This window comes from Phyllopteryx taeniolatus, chromosome 3 (genome assembly GCF_024500385.1).
Source record: "Phyllopteryx taeniolatus isolate TA_2022b chromosome 3, UOR_Ptae_1.2, whole genome shotgun sequence".
Lineage (NCBI taxonomy): Eukaryota > Metazoa > Chordata > Actinopteri > Syngnathiformes > Syngnathidae > Phyllopteryx > Phyllopteryx taeniolatus.
This window is the reverse complement of record NC_084504.1, coordinates 15,697,014-15,711,968: the sequence shown is the minus strand read 5'-3', so window position 1 is coordinate 15,711,968 and position 14,955 is coordinate 15,697,014. Positions and strand designations below refer to the sequence as shown.

At 40.1% G+C, this 14,955-nt stretch overlaps 1 protein-coding gene across 3 annotated transcripts in view; it reads right to left on the bottom strand.

Annotated features, from left to right (window-relative positions):
- Nucleotides 1-10,238: 10,238 nt before the first annotated feature.
- LOC133474960 (DNA repair protein XRCC4-like) overlaps nucleotides 10,239-14,955 on the bottom strand; it is a 36,847-nt gene continuing 32,130 nt past the window's right edge. For 2 of the 3 annotated variants that reach the window (XM_061767178.1, XM_061767180.1), the window contains one exon: nucleotides 10,239-10,459. The gene's annotated coding sequence lies outside the window, so the exon portion shown is untranslated. Of the gene's footprint in view, nucleotides 13,414-14,955 lie in introns of all 3 variants that reach the window. The other variant, XM_061767179.1, reaches the window with a different exon arrangement.

Sequence of the window (14,955 nt, the reverse complement as noted above, 5' to 3'; positions counted from 1 at the left end):
GCCTTTTCAATCAGTGTCCTGTGCGTGCATCACTTGCTCATGGGTGCACAATGGAAACAGGGTGGTACAGTCATGTCTCTTGCTTCAAATTGAGTCACATCTTGTTGTTGTTGCCAGCAGCACAATTTTGTCAGTGCTGGCAGGTGGGATGGAGTTCTTCTCAGATAGGCCTACATCAGGTTTGAGCAGGGGTAGGAAGTACCGTAACCAAGTACTTTGTTAGTGTTTTAGACTACGAGATTTTTCAGGTATCTGTAGGTTGAGTAGGCCTTTTACTTTTTCTGATGGCTTTTTACTTTTACGGAGTAGTACTTATTTTGCTAAAACATCAGGTGTATTTTTTATGTGTCTATACTGTATGTTCAACCTCCGTGGATGACGACATGTCGTAAAAGTCGCAAATAGAGGTAAAAATCAACCATGGTTGAGGTCTTTATTGATCAAACTCCTTTAAGACAGAAAAAAAACAGGGACAACAGCGACATGAAGGAACGTGAACATGAACTACGATGCAACACATTCAGAGAAGATATTCCTCATGGCCTTATTTAAGACAATTGTTTGTTGTAGCATTTATTTATTTATTTTTGCTCATGTAGGATCTGATATCAGTTCAGTGACGATTATCCTGTCAGAATTAAGCTAGTAGCAAAGCTGTGTACAGTTTTCTTTTGTTGCTCTCAGTACGAACACTTTGAAAGTTGATAAATGAAGGAAATTAATTTGTGTCAAGAGAATTTTTTTGTTGTGTCAAAACAGGTACTGTTTATAATTAACAGAACATTTCATTTTTACTTGTTAGTTTTCTACGAGTCCATTTGACAATATATGTACTTTTTAATGTTTACTTAAGTAAAGTGGGTGAATCAGTACTTCTACCAGAATCTGTACTTAAGTACAGAGCGTGAGTAATTTTTGCCACCTCTGGATTTGAGCTAGGGTGCTTTATAGACATGGATAAAAAAATGGAAATAAAAAAACAGACATAGAACATCTCCAAAGGGGAACTACAGTTGAACCTCAGTTTTCGTGCGCCCTAATTTTTCAGACAGTCCCTTTTGTTAAATACGCCGGCTCTGCTCGTCTGCGAGATTACGACAACCCGGTCTAACTCGCCCCCTCGCAAAATTACAACACGCACCGCGCCGGACTTTTTTCTACATTTAAAACAAAAAGTGTGATATCTTATGCCCCACACTTTTTCATTTTTATTTTAAATTTTGAAAAAATATTGTCCTATCTCAACTTTTTTTAAATTCTGAAACATTCCTTTAAATATTTATTCTGCAACTAGTCACTGTTTTAGCCTCCAGTGAAGAAAGACAAAATTCTGGTAGTAACGCCAGTGAAAATTTCAGACAGTTTCCAAAAGGAACAATTAACCTAGAATGATAGGGTGGACAGCAATTTCAGGGACATACAGTATGCAAATGTTCAATATGATTATGAAAATAGAATATACATGATCAAAATGACTCATTTTATCAAATAACTTGTTGTGGACATTAAAACCATGTAATTTATGATTTGCTTATATCATTTAACCACACACTGTACACCCAATGAAAAAAACTTGTATAAAATGAAGGAAACACATTTGATTATCATTATCATTGTACTGTTGTATGCGTGCGAATGTTTTGCTACTTAGAATGAGAGTTCACATTTTTTTCAGTACATTTTCATTTCGACTGAATGATAGTGATGACGACACCAAAAGCACTTCACAGTGATGTTGACCCCAATAGAAGGTGGCATACTGTAGACCTTCCGGTGACACTTCTCGAGGACGTTGACACAGTACTAAGACTGAACTGGATTCTGCATGGAATTTACCGCCTGACCCGGATGTTCATAAACGACCGCTTAACTCGGGGTTACGGGAATCATGTAATCATTTTACGGCTTTACCTTTTGAAACGAGTCGCCGGCATGAATTTGCAAGTCACTTACTGCTGTGTGAATCGTCTCTGCTGCAAGCGCAAGCCAGGATCTTCTGTTGCTTCTCAGATTCCATAAATTATGGCATTAAAGAGCCAATCAAAGAATGTTTGATCCTTGCGATCTGCTGCATGGGCCCCATGATGACCCACATATCACATGATTCATAAAGGTGGTCTATCCCATGCCACTTCAGACAGCATTAAAGGGGCATTAAATGTCTCTCTGAGCCCGCAGGGATTTGTCTTATTGAAACGGACAAAGCTGCAGTTTGCAATGTTGAAGAGACCAGGGAACCCTCCAATACTATAAACTACAGTCAGAAGACAACTGTGGAAAACATTGCCCGAGTAAGAATAAACTCCTGTGTTTTCTTTGGCGGCATGTCGAAATGAATGTTTCAAACGTAAACCAACCTTAGTTTCGCTCAGCACATTTTCCTTCATAAATCAAATAAAAATGTCCTTGAAAAAGCAGAAGATAAATGAAGTAAACATCTAGATGATAAAAATACACATTGTGAAAAAGCTTAGATTGAAAGGCATCCAGGGATTTTATTCCAAATGTAGACAGCACAGTGGATGAAGATAGCTTAAATAAGCATTAATAAGCGAGTACTGTACGGATTTAAGGACTATTAGCAGGGTAGCGTGGTGGGTGGCTTAATGGTTAGTACCTCTAGTTTACAGTTCTGAGGTTTGGGGTTTGAATCTGTTTCCAGCCTTCCTGTGTGGGGTTTGCATTTTCTACCCATGCTTGTATGGGTTTTCTCTGGGTACCCTGGCTTCCTCCCATATTATGCAGGATACTCGAGCTCAGCAATTCTCTAAAGAAGTACAGTTCAGTTGTAGGAACTTAAGTTCACTAAATTTGCATTCAACTTTAAAGACATTTTTATTTTTAAACACTTATTCGGGTACAATTGTTATTGAACTTTTACTTGCAATACATTTTAAATGAGTCTTAAGTACAATTTTTTTGTATTGTTCAAGCACAGTGTTCTGCATAATGTTGTGGCTTACAAAATATGAAACAAACTTTTTTAGGAATAAAATCTGTGTCATTGTTGATGAGGCGGCACGGTGACCGACTGGTTAGCACATCTGCCTCACAGTTCTGAGGACCAGGGTTCAAATCCCGGCCCCGCCTGTGTGGAGTTTGCATGTTCTCCCCGTGCCTGTGTGGGTTTTCTCCGGGCACTCCGGTTTCCTCCCACATCCCAAAAACATGCATGGTAGGTTGATTGAAGACTCTAAATTGCCCGTAGGTGTGAATGTGTGCGCGAATGGTTGTTTGTTTATATGCGCCCTGCAATTGGCTGGCGACCAGTTCAGGGTGTACCCCGCCTCTCGCCCGAACATAGCTGGGATAGGCCCCAGCACGCCCGCAAACCTTGTGAGGATAAAGCGGTACAGAAAATGGATGGATGGATGGATTGTCGATGAACACTTAGCTCTACTACAATGGTGTATTTCATGCTGGTCATGATGATGGTACTTGGAAAGCTAAGTATTGTTTAGGTGGTACTTGGTGTAAAATGTTTGAAAACCACTGCTCTAGATTGTCCATTAGTGTGACTATAAGTGTAAATGGTTGTTTACATGTGCCCAGTGACTGGATGGTGACCAGTCCGGGGTAACACCCCACCTCTCCCTAAAGTCAGTTGGGATAGACTCCAGTTCATCCACGACCCTGAGGACAAGTGTCATAGAAAATAGATGGATGGAAATGTTATCAGGAGAATTTCGAAGGTGACTCTAGATCCTAGAATTAAGGTTCTACATGTAGTCATGTTCTAGACAAGTGTTACCAACAGTGTATTTTTTTTTTTACTAGTAGATGCCATTCTTGGGGGGTTTTCTTGTTCACGAGTGTGGGAAGAATGAAGCGGGAGATCCATAGGCGGATCGCTGCATTGTCTGCAGTGATGCGGACTCTGTATCGGTCTATCGTGGTGAAGAAGGAGCTGTGCCAAAAGGCAAAACCCTCGATTTACCGGTCAATTTACGTTCCTACCCTCACTTATGGTCAAGCGCCGAAAGAACAGGATCGCAGGTACAAGCGGACGAAATGAGTTTCCTCCACAGGATGTCCGAGCTCTCCCGTAGAGATAGGGTGAGAAGCTCGGTCGTCCGGGAGGGGCTCAGAGTCGAGCCGCTGCTCCTCCGCATCGAGAGAAGATGGCTAGGGCATCTGGTTAAAATGCCCCCTGGATGCCTCCCTGGTGAGGTGTTTCGCACACGTCCCACAGGGAGAAGGCCCTGGGGATGACCCAGGACACACTGGAATGACTATGTCTCCCGGCTGGCCTGGGAATGGCTCGGGATCCCCCCAGAAGAGGTGGATGAAGTGGCTGGAGAGAGGGAAGTCTGGGCTTCCCTGCTTAAGCTGCTGCCTCCGCGATCCAACTCCGGATAAGCAAAAGAAAATGGCCGCATGGATATATTACAATATGATGAAGTACAGTTCTCCCTGCAAACTAAATCATCATAAAGAAAAAAAGTCAAATTCGTACCTGTCTCACGTCACTCAAAACTGACAATTATTATTGTCTGTATCGCTACATAATGAACCGTAAAGCGTAACCTCCAGCTACAAGAAAAACGAGTGTTTTTTGCGGGTGAGCCATCTATTCCGTGGGAAAATTAAGTTGCCTCTGGACAGATGTGAACCTTGATCCTTTGGAGCCAAGCATGGAGGCCCAGACCACTGAGGATGATCCCTCAAGCTTTATTTGGAGGCCAAAAAAGGTAAGCAGCATAAGAACTAATTTTGATTGTGTTCTCACAAATCAAAATCAGGTCCATATATGTTTTCCTTTTCTTTGTGTTTACATTAAGTGGTGGAGAAATGTAAGTTTATGACTAGAAGCACAGTATAGACTGATTTAAGATGGATTTTTCAAAGAGAGACGTTCTTTTTGTCATGCATTTGTGATTGACGATGGACCTCATATTTAGTTTTTGGGCCAGGCCAGGTAACTTTGAATAGTTTTGGTTTTTTCCTTTATGAATGAAATCACCATTTAAAAAATGTAAGTTCACGTGGGTTGTATTTGTCTGATATTTACATTTGTTTGATGATATTAGACATTCAAGTGGGGAAACTAGGGGGCCAATACTTTTTCACAGCACTGTATATATACCATAACTAAATTTGCTTGTGAGTTGATCTTTAGTATATGTAGATTCCTTAGTCAAACTAAAAATTAAAGGTGGGTAAAAATATCAACTACTTTGCAGATAACCTTGTATGAAAGATTAAATAAATGTCTAATAAAGCATGTGTTGCTTATGCTAAATATAATTGCCACTTGCCTCAAATTAAGGCTCAATATATTTGAAAAATTCTACATTATAGACGAAAAGAGTAATTACAAGTACTAAACTTGTTAAATACAGTTCAGTTGTATTTAACTTTTAGTGCAACATGTTTGCAGTTCATTTGAAATGCAAGCCAAAATTTTTATCTAACTTTCATCTGTTATACATTTTCCATCCATCCATTATCTGAGCCGCTTCGCCTCACTAGGGTCGCGGGCGTGCTGGAGCCTATCCCAGCTGTCATCGGGCAGGAGGCGGGGTACACCCTGAACTGGTTGCCAGCCAATCGCAGGGCACATAGAAACAAACAACCATTCGCACTCACAGTCATGCCTACGGGCAATTTAGAGTCTCCAATTAATGCATGTTTTTTTGGGATGTGGGAGGAAACCGGAGTGCCCGGAGAAAACCCACGCAGGCACGGGGAGAACATGCAAACTCCACACAGGCGGGAACGGGGATTGAACCCCGCACCTCAGAACTGTGAGGCTGACGCTCTAACCAGTCGGCCACCGTGCCGCCTGTTATACATTTTAATTTAATTATTATGTAAGTAGTGTTTTTGTATTTTGTTATATTTAAGCACAGTTTTTAGTGTTCAAACGGAGTACGATGTTAGACTGGCTTAGAATATTATTAAATGTACTTTTTAGGAATGAAACCTTTGCCTTGTTTCTGATGAACATGTAGGCCTACATATATTTATTTTTTTGCTGGTACTTGGTTTCACCAAATACAGCAGCAATAATTGATTTCAACGGGGCAGTGTGATAGGAACTGTTTCTGTTTGCAATGTACGTGCATACAAATTGTGCACCTTTCCAAAATGAACTGAACTCCATTAAAAAGTTTCACATCTTAGTGATGATCATTGTATTGGGAGTAAATGATGTGTTAAGACATTGAGTACTTCATACACACAGAGCATGTTGCACCCATTCACTGTGACTCAGCCAACTAACTATAACGACCCTGCCTCAGCTTAAGGTCTTCTGGTGATTATTTGAAAAGGCCAGCATGCTGAATCACTGTGACCACCACCGTCTTGCAAACCACTTCTTCTGAAAGAATGGCAAAGGAACAAACAGAGAGGAAGTGAGTGAGAAGGACCCAAGAAAATTGGTCGATAACGAGAAACAGACCATTCCCACGTCATGGAGCTGTCCCATGTGCCGTTAGAATAAAACAGCATTGTGCAAACTGAGTGAACCTCAAGCCGTTTACATGACATTCAAAGATTTAAAATTGCATTGGGGCAATTATCATAATTTATACTACCACCAAAGTTTTGTGTCATATGTGCAGACATGGGTATACTATGGTTCACTGTTTATTCCGCTCCAGAGCCTGTCACTTACAGGTAATAATGCACTATATCATGTAATTTGCTTCGGTTTAAATTGCAGTTTTAGAGTATTTAGTTTTGTTCATCTCTAAAGAAGCTTGGGTGGCATGCAAAGTACAGCGGAACCTTGAAATACGAGTTGAGTTGTCACGTGACTACGCTTGTAACTGAAACACTCGTATCGCAAATTATCTTTCCCCATTGAAATGAACGGAAGTGCCATGTTTTTTAATAAGGAAAGCACTCTTTAATATTATACTTTATAAACAAATATATAGTGTTAACATAACAGAATGTAGAGAATTAAACAGTTTGCGCATCATGAAGTCATTGCACCTCCTTCTGGTGTGCACGACTTGGCCACCGGGTGGCAGTATAATACAGTCATGCAGACGCAAACGAAAAAGTCTTCCAAAACTCCTTGAAGTGACTCAGTAAGCTACTATAATTTGTCATTTTTTGCAGGGGATAAAGAATATACGCCTATGAGTATTTTTTTTATATTGTCTGTCTACTTGAGTTGATGCACCATTTGTGTTTAAAGTCCATTCCTTGTAACACCACCACACAGATGCTGTTTGTGCTCTAGATGCTTAAAGGCAAAGTTATGTGGTTGTTTTAAACGTCCCGTAGTTTGCCAAGCCAACCTTTTCTAGTATATGGTGCCTCAGTAAACATCTGAAATTAAATGACGTGAATTAAAATCATCCACGCATTCCTGAGATCCAGAGATTTTTCTGCCGAGAGGCTTTAAATCGGGTCATTCGAATTTCTCGAGCTTATCTACGTCACTACCGAAGAGCTCCACCTTCCCTCTCCGTTTCCGAGCCAGCGCCGTCAACATAACAAATACGTTCAGTTCATAATTCAAAATTTGGAACTAAGTTCACCATTCCAAAAATTAACTAGTTCATAGCTCGTTTTTATTTTTTCTCTCAACATGTTGCTGACTGGTTATTCTCTTTAAAAAAAAAAAAACTGCTATTTAATTTTCCTATTGTTTCCACTTTTTCTGATGCCCGAGCCACCTCATCTGACTCCTCTCAATGCGGAGGGGTAGCGGCTCTACTCTGACCTCCTCCCGGATGACCGAGCTTCTCACCCTATCTCTAAGGGAGAGCCCGGAAACCCTGCGGAGGAAACTCATTTTGGCCGCTTGTATCCGGGAACTTGTTCTTTCCGTCATGACCCACAGCTCGTGACCATAGGTGAGGGTAAGAATGTAGATCGACCGGTGAATTGAGAGCTTCGCCTTTCGGCTTGGCTCCTTCTTTGCCACAACAAACCGATACAAAGTCCGCATTTTCATCCCAACCGCTTCAAACTCGACTGGGAACTGCTCCAGTGAGAGTTGGAGATCACGGCTTGATAAAGCCAACAGAACCACATTGTATGCAAAAAGTAGAGATGGAATACTGAGGCCAGCAAAGCGGACCCCCTCTACGCCACGCTGCGCCTAGAGATTCTGTTCATAAAAGTTATGAACAGGATCGGGGACAAAGGGCAGCCTCGGCGGAGTCCAACCCTCACTGGAAACGAATCCAGTTTACTGCCGGCAATGCAAACCAACCTCTGACACCAGTCGTACAAGGACCGAACAGCCCGTTTCAGAGGGTTTGGTACCCCATACTCCCGAAGCACATACCATATGTCATATCATGACAGTGTGATCGTACAGTTTTAACAAAAGCATTCTGATAGAAAAACAATCATTTTCCTCGTAATCAAGTTTTAGAATTATGGCGGCGTCAATGTTTCCTGCTAACCGTAATCCACCCTAATCCTAACCTTAACCCACCCTAAACCGCCTTAAACCCCAACCCTAGCCCTAAACCTAACAAACTTTTTTTAATTTCATACAAATGTGATACATGTTTGGGATGGTCATCTCGTTACATCTGCGTAGCCTGCCCTTCCTGTTGCAGTGGGGCGTGTCCTGCCTCGAGACTAAGTGGGAATCCTAATAACGCAGTTGCAATGTCCCTGCCATGAATGGTGCCCATGGCAGGGCGCCCATCGCTTGCCAAATACAGCGTTTATCTGCTGACATATGAAGGGTCGTAAATAGTGTATTCAGATGGATTTTGTCCTCCTCGATAAAACGTGGCACTCTTGAATGAAAATTAACTTTTGTTCGTAAACCGTTCGTTGACGCCAGAATGAGCGTGTTCTAAAATACGTCCATTAGGCAGAACTGAACTAAGTTCAGTTTCTGTTCTCACAAAATATGAACTAGTTCATGAAGTTTCGTTCATTGAACTCGTTCAGGTCCAACACTGTCTGCGGTCCCTTCTCAAGGTTTCTGTTTTCCCCAAATAGAGTTTTGAGTTTTTCCTTGCCTGATTGGGGCGTTTAGATGAGACAACTGTGAGCCTGTCTTCGAAGCCCTGTGAGAATTTTGTGATTTTAGTGCTATACAAATAAACTTGATTAAAACTGGGAGTGGCAATAATGGCTTGAAGACTCTTTTTGGATATTAGTTCACTATGCCAAACGTCTGAAGTGAGCTGAGTTGAATTCACTGCCACCATACAGCGCTCATCATCCAAACGACAGCTGGTATCTCGAAAACCCGACAGTTGCATCACTCACATCCCAAGGCGCCACTCTATTTAAATATGTGGCAGTGGTCATTATCCTGTATACTGTATATCCCCAAGATTATAATGATAACTTGTAGTTTAGAGTTTTGTGAAATTGTACCTCTTGATATGATTTAACGCTGTTGCACTCCACTGCAAACTACAACTACATTCAATAGTTTATATATTACCGGTATGTAATATTAATATAGTTATCTGTGTAAAGGCAGATACAACTATTATATTGGCTCTCATTGGTTTAGATTTGCATGAAGTGTGTAGTGAGTGTTTGTTCCGAACCTGCTCCGAGTAAGCAGTGGCATTAAGTAAAACAATGATGCTGACACATGCCAACAGTCTGCCAGCATTCCCATTACCTTAACATGGGCAAAAGTGAATTACGTTCAAACTTTTCCGTTAAAAAATGTAGAGTTTCAGTCAAGCTTTAGCTGTGCACACCTTTCCTTGTGTGGGTAAATAATATATTTAAAAAGCTTTTTTTTAAATCAATGTGCGTCACAATAAGTGAAAAGCGAATGAGCTCTGCTCTTCAACTACCAACTTCTTAAAACCTGCAGAACATTTGATTTAATTCAAATAATGAGCTCGATCATTTTACTACAGAATCTTAAAATGTTGCTTGTAATGATCAAAGGGTCGCTTTAATTAGGGTGTTGAAACAAAGCCGATTGTATTTGCCAGTGGCATAGGCTGAGCTAACTCACAGCACAATAGAGAGAAAAACAATCCGCACTCACAGTTCTGAGGACCCGGTTTCCAATCTGGCCTCGTCTGTGTAGGGTTTGCATGTTCTCTCCGTGCCGGTGTGGGTTTTCTCCGGGTACTCCGATTTCCTCCCAGATTCCAAAAACATGCATGGTAGGTTAATTGAGGACTCTAAATTGCCCAAAGGTGTGAATGTGAGTGCAAATGGTTGTTTGTATGTGCCCTGCGATTGGCTGGCCACCAGTTCAGGGTGTACCCCGCCTCCTGCCCGATGATAGCTGGGATAGGCTCTAGCGACCCTAATGAGGATAAGCGCTGCGGTAAATGAATGAATGAATGCCTTTATTTTGAACATTTTAGTAACATAAGTACTTAATTACAGTGCACATTCATGTTCAATGTTTGATTTTAACACAAATAAGTAGTCCTGCTTGATTTAGAAAAGTTGCTTAGGAAATGCAAAACTGTTTCAGACATCTCAGTGAGAGCACATTGGAGCCAGAACCACACAAAGCTCGCTTTGTCTCGCTGCACCTCTGTGGCTGGAAAACAGGAAGAAGGTTGTCATTTCTCGAGATCATGGGAATCAGACAGGTTCACATAAGCAAAATTAAAAATGGCCAAATAAAAACAGTTAACGAACGGTATTTGAGCTTATAACAGACTACCAAGGTGGTTGTGTCCAGTAGGAACCAACTTATGTTGCCAACACGGTTATGGGGCTTCATTAGCAATGACTTCCTCGTTGTTTATGAGGCAAATATTATTAAGGTAAATAAAAATAATCTTTTTTCCAGGAGTCAAATCAAGCTGACCTCATTTTTCAAATGGACCATAAACTCTCGTGACGAATACATACCACAAATATATGACATACCTTTCATATTACACATAGTTATATTTCTGTGAACAAAAAAATACAGTACAACAAAATATACTGCACATAAAATGAATAAAAGCAGAGAACATGAAGTAATAAAACAACTTTGGTTTCATAAATAAGGTGGAGATAGTTTACAGCACACAGTACAACACATTCTGAAAGGATCAAGGGACTGAAATATTCATTATGTTCTTCCAAGGCGTCTCCACTACCATTAGGCATGTCCCACACTAATCTATAAACTACCCTTGGACACTAATCTGGATGTAAAATGTCTTATTGATTGCATTTATAAAGACATAAGAAGAATCCTGAGGGATTATCTCGGTGGCCGTGCGACACCCCCCAGCAAACGTGTTCAATTAGAATGTTAAAGGCCGACGGAGACAACCTGGAGTCAACTGTAGGATGGCTAGACATACAGGAATCACAAGTCTTCTTTGATTCATTACTGTCAGTGGGACGACTGACTGCCATGACCTCAAGCTGGTGGCTGAGGTTAGGGTTAGAAGAGAGGGAGGAAGTGTGGAGGTGGAGAAAATAACCCTATTAACCTCAGTTTAACACACCTCAGTTTCTTGAGGTCACAAGACAAGTGAATAACTCCAACAAATATAAAGAGGTCAAGGTCCAAACCTTTTCTTCCACAGAACACATACAGGGATTCAAAGGATGCATTGGCTACTTTGACATTCTTCACTTTTATTTACCACACTAAAAACAATCCATCAATGTAGGTATTGTACATATTGTTTTATATACTCAGTGTTGGGAAAATTACTTTGGAAATGTAGTTGGTTACAGTTACAAATTATCCTGTGGAAAATGTAATAGTAGTATAACTATTTCAATTACTGTTTCAAAGTAATATAACTAATTAAATTTTATAACATTTTGATTACTTTTCTTAATTTCGAATGAATGCATCAACAGGACCCTTTGATGTATCCTTAAAAAAAGTAGGTTCACAGATCATTATTTTGGAATTAACTATATATTTGCTCTTTACACAAATAATATACTATTAACAAAATATGATAATACATCGCAAAAAAAAAATTGTTGCATTATATGTGTACAGGATGTGGAAAACCACCAAACCATACTACGTTGACCGAATGACAAATGTTCACAATTTAGACAATATTGTTTCATATGACAACCCAGATAACTGAATGTTACATAAAAAAAAGTCCAAAACCTATATAGATGAAACTGTTCAAAAGTGTAATTATGAGTCTAACCTTCTCAAAATGTCAGACACACTAGTAGATTGCACCACGAGATAGCGCTTTGAGGTCATATATGTCATGTTTGAGACAGCTGCAGAATGGCACATGAAAAGAGAGAGCCAATCACAAGCGTTGTCTTTAGAAGGAGGAAGTGATACGAACAAAATCTGAGCTTTTGTAATTTTCCAAATGTAACTAAAATTTTTATCATGAAGATATCCAAAAGCAACTGTAATTTAGTTACATGGTTACTCCCTTAACACTGTGGTTACTGTATATCATACATTGCCAGTGGCTGTCAATGTATGATATACAGTAAACAGGGTGTATGTACCCCGCCCGCCTCTCGCCCAAAGTCAGCTGGGATAGGCTGATGAGGATAAGTGGGAAAGAAAATAGATCGATGTATATATTTTGCACTGTACATTTAAAAAATAAAAACAATAAAAAAAACAGCACAGTGATAAATCAAAATGTCATAGATTTTTCAGGAATTTTGCATTCCCCACATTAAGAACTAAAAGAAGAGAAATCTGTGCGAAGCTGACCTTAGCACGGAACAGAACAATGGTGTTTCATGGTACTTGCTGCTGTAACTGAATTATCTTTATTCATCGGCGCATTATGAATAGAAATGTTGTTATTTAAATTATGTGTGATTGGTAGAAAACGATGAAGTGAGACATGAGGACAAATTTCTTCTTTTTACATGTTAGTTTACACCACAAGCTGCTAAAAAAAAAAAAAAAAAAAAGGGCTATTGTTTGGATACCATGGCTTAAGGCATATACTGTATTTCCCTTCCATAAATGAGGAGGGCGAGGCAATGAAACCTCAGCAAGCCATGACAAATAAACTGCAACAAAGCTACATTGGTTGCCTGGTGATGACACTATGTTTTCTGGGTGTAGCCTGCGCAAGATGTTGCTCTCTGGTCGGTCTCACCCAGAGCCAAGGCCGCTGAGTCCAAGGTAATGTCCAACTGTTGAAAAACTACTTCCATACTCCTTTTGTCAAGTCTCAATAACGCGTTCTCCAAGTCATTAGAGGCAACGCCATCCATCCCAAGGGACCTCAGGGGGAGCATTCAGTTCCTCTTTATCACATGATCAGTGACGCATGTGAGCAAATGCATCATAGCACCACTGATGTCTCCACGCAGGCTGAGCCACAATTAAAACAAACCAGATGTGAAATTGTTGGGGTTTTTTTTTTTTTTTATAATAGGAGAAGCAACCTTGGATCAAATTCGGGGACTCCCTCGAGGACTAAAAGTGGGGGGTTGACCAGCAAAGAGAAGCTAGCAACATTGCACCACAGGCAGCTACTTTGTTCCAACTGTCTTGGTTCATTTCCATGCTGATTCCCAGATGCGATCTCACTGAGGAAGAAGCAATAGGGCAAAGAAAATGGAACCATTTTACACTTATTTGATATTCCTTTGGAGCTCTATTTAAACACAGTAAAATACAGTATTGCGCCTTTCATTTTAAACATTAGAATAACTATAATAATAATAATCTATTTTTCATACCACTTGTCCTGTGAAGTTTGACATCACCATCATCAGCATAATATTATATAAGTCATATAGTGGATTATACAGTTTAGTGGTACCTTGAGTTAAGAGTTTTTCACGTGACAAGGATTCGCTCGTTGATTTTTCTTGTTGTTGCAACCAGTTTGATAAAATCCTGTAATAGCCGACTCACAGCTCCTCTTTGAGCAGCTCAAACAAATATCTTCTGATCATCTCTCTACATACATTTCTGGAAATCACTTAAAACGTGTGGCAAGGCATGTTGTAACTGAATTTAAACTCAAAGTGCAATATGTTTCACATTCAAGGGGCGTTGGATTTAGTACAGCCTCTGGCGCATGTAAGAAGACAAAGTACTTAAGTCTAGGGGAGAATGTGCAAAAAGCTAGATTTGACAGGCAATGCTCACATTTTAGGGTTATTTCAATCAGAGTGCATATCTGCCAAAGGTGGTTGGTTAAATGACAGACTTAGAGGAACTCTCTAATTCTGTGAACATTGGCACTTATTCCATAGTTCCGGACTTAAAAACGAAAAAAATCCCCCCAATATAGACTCAGTAGTAATTTTAGGCTTTTTTTCCCAATAAAATATTTGATTTTCAGCCAGATTTTGGCCCACCCACATTTTGGTCACGTCAGCCTGTCACGGCCTGACACGTCAAGTCCAGAGGGCGAAGACATTTCCTCACTGTTTTGTGGTATAATTGTTGCCTATATTGAAAGCCTGGATATATTTTTTAGACAATAACGAGTGAAAACACTGATATTAACAAATTTTAGTAGGATTGTCTTTTCAAATAAATCGCTGAAATGTCTCGAAGAAAAAGCCAGCCACATGCTCCCGCACGAGGTAAGTGCTTGTAAATTAATTTCCACCATTATAAACGTGTTTTGTCAGCTCGAGTTGTATTGATTGCATCACTAATACCGCTAACATCTTCCAAAAGAGTTTGGATGGATAATGTGACACAGGCGTTTGCTTTTAAAGGCTTTTCTGTAGGGTGGTGGTGTCGTGTGACACAGGTAGACTTTGATGTGCAGCTGGCTGGCCGTGTTTGTACCATTTTATCGATGACAACCTAATAAATTAGCAATTTTTCAGCATATTAAATTAGCGATTAAACATAATTTTGCATAATTTTATAAGCAAATTGAACAAAGCAGTGTTTGGAAACGCAAGCATGATGTCTTTTTTTCTTAATTTCCTGAAAAGTTGTCATTTTGGAAGTAGGGGGGATTACGCTCAGCAGCTTCGATATATAAAATATGACTAAATACTCCCAATTAATAGTTATAGTACTGTACATTCCTTTTTCCACACTGGTTATGCAGTGAATTTGGTCTCTGCTGCTGACACTGACATGGGCGTGTGTCGATTTTG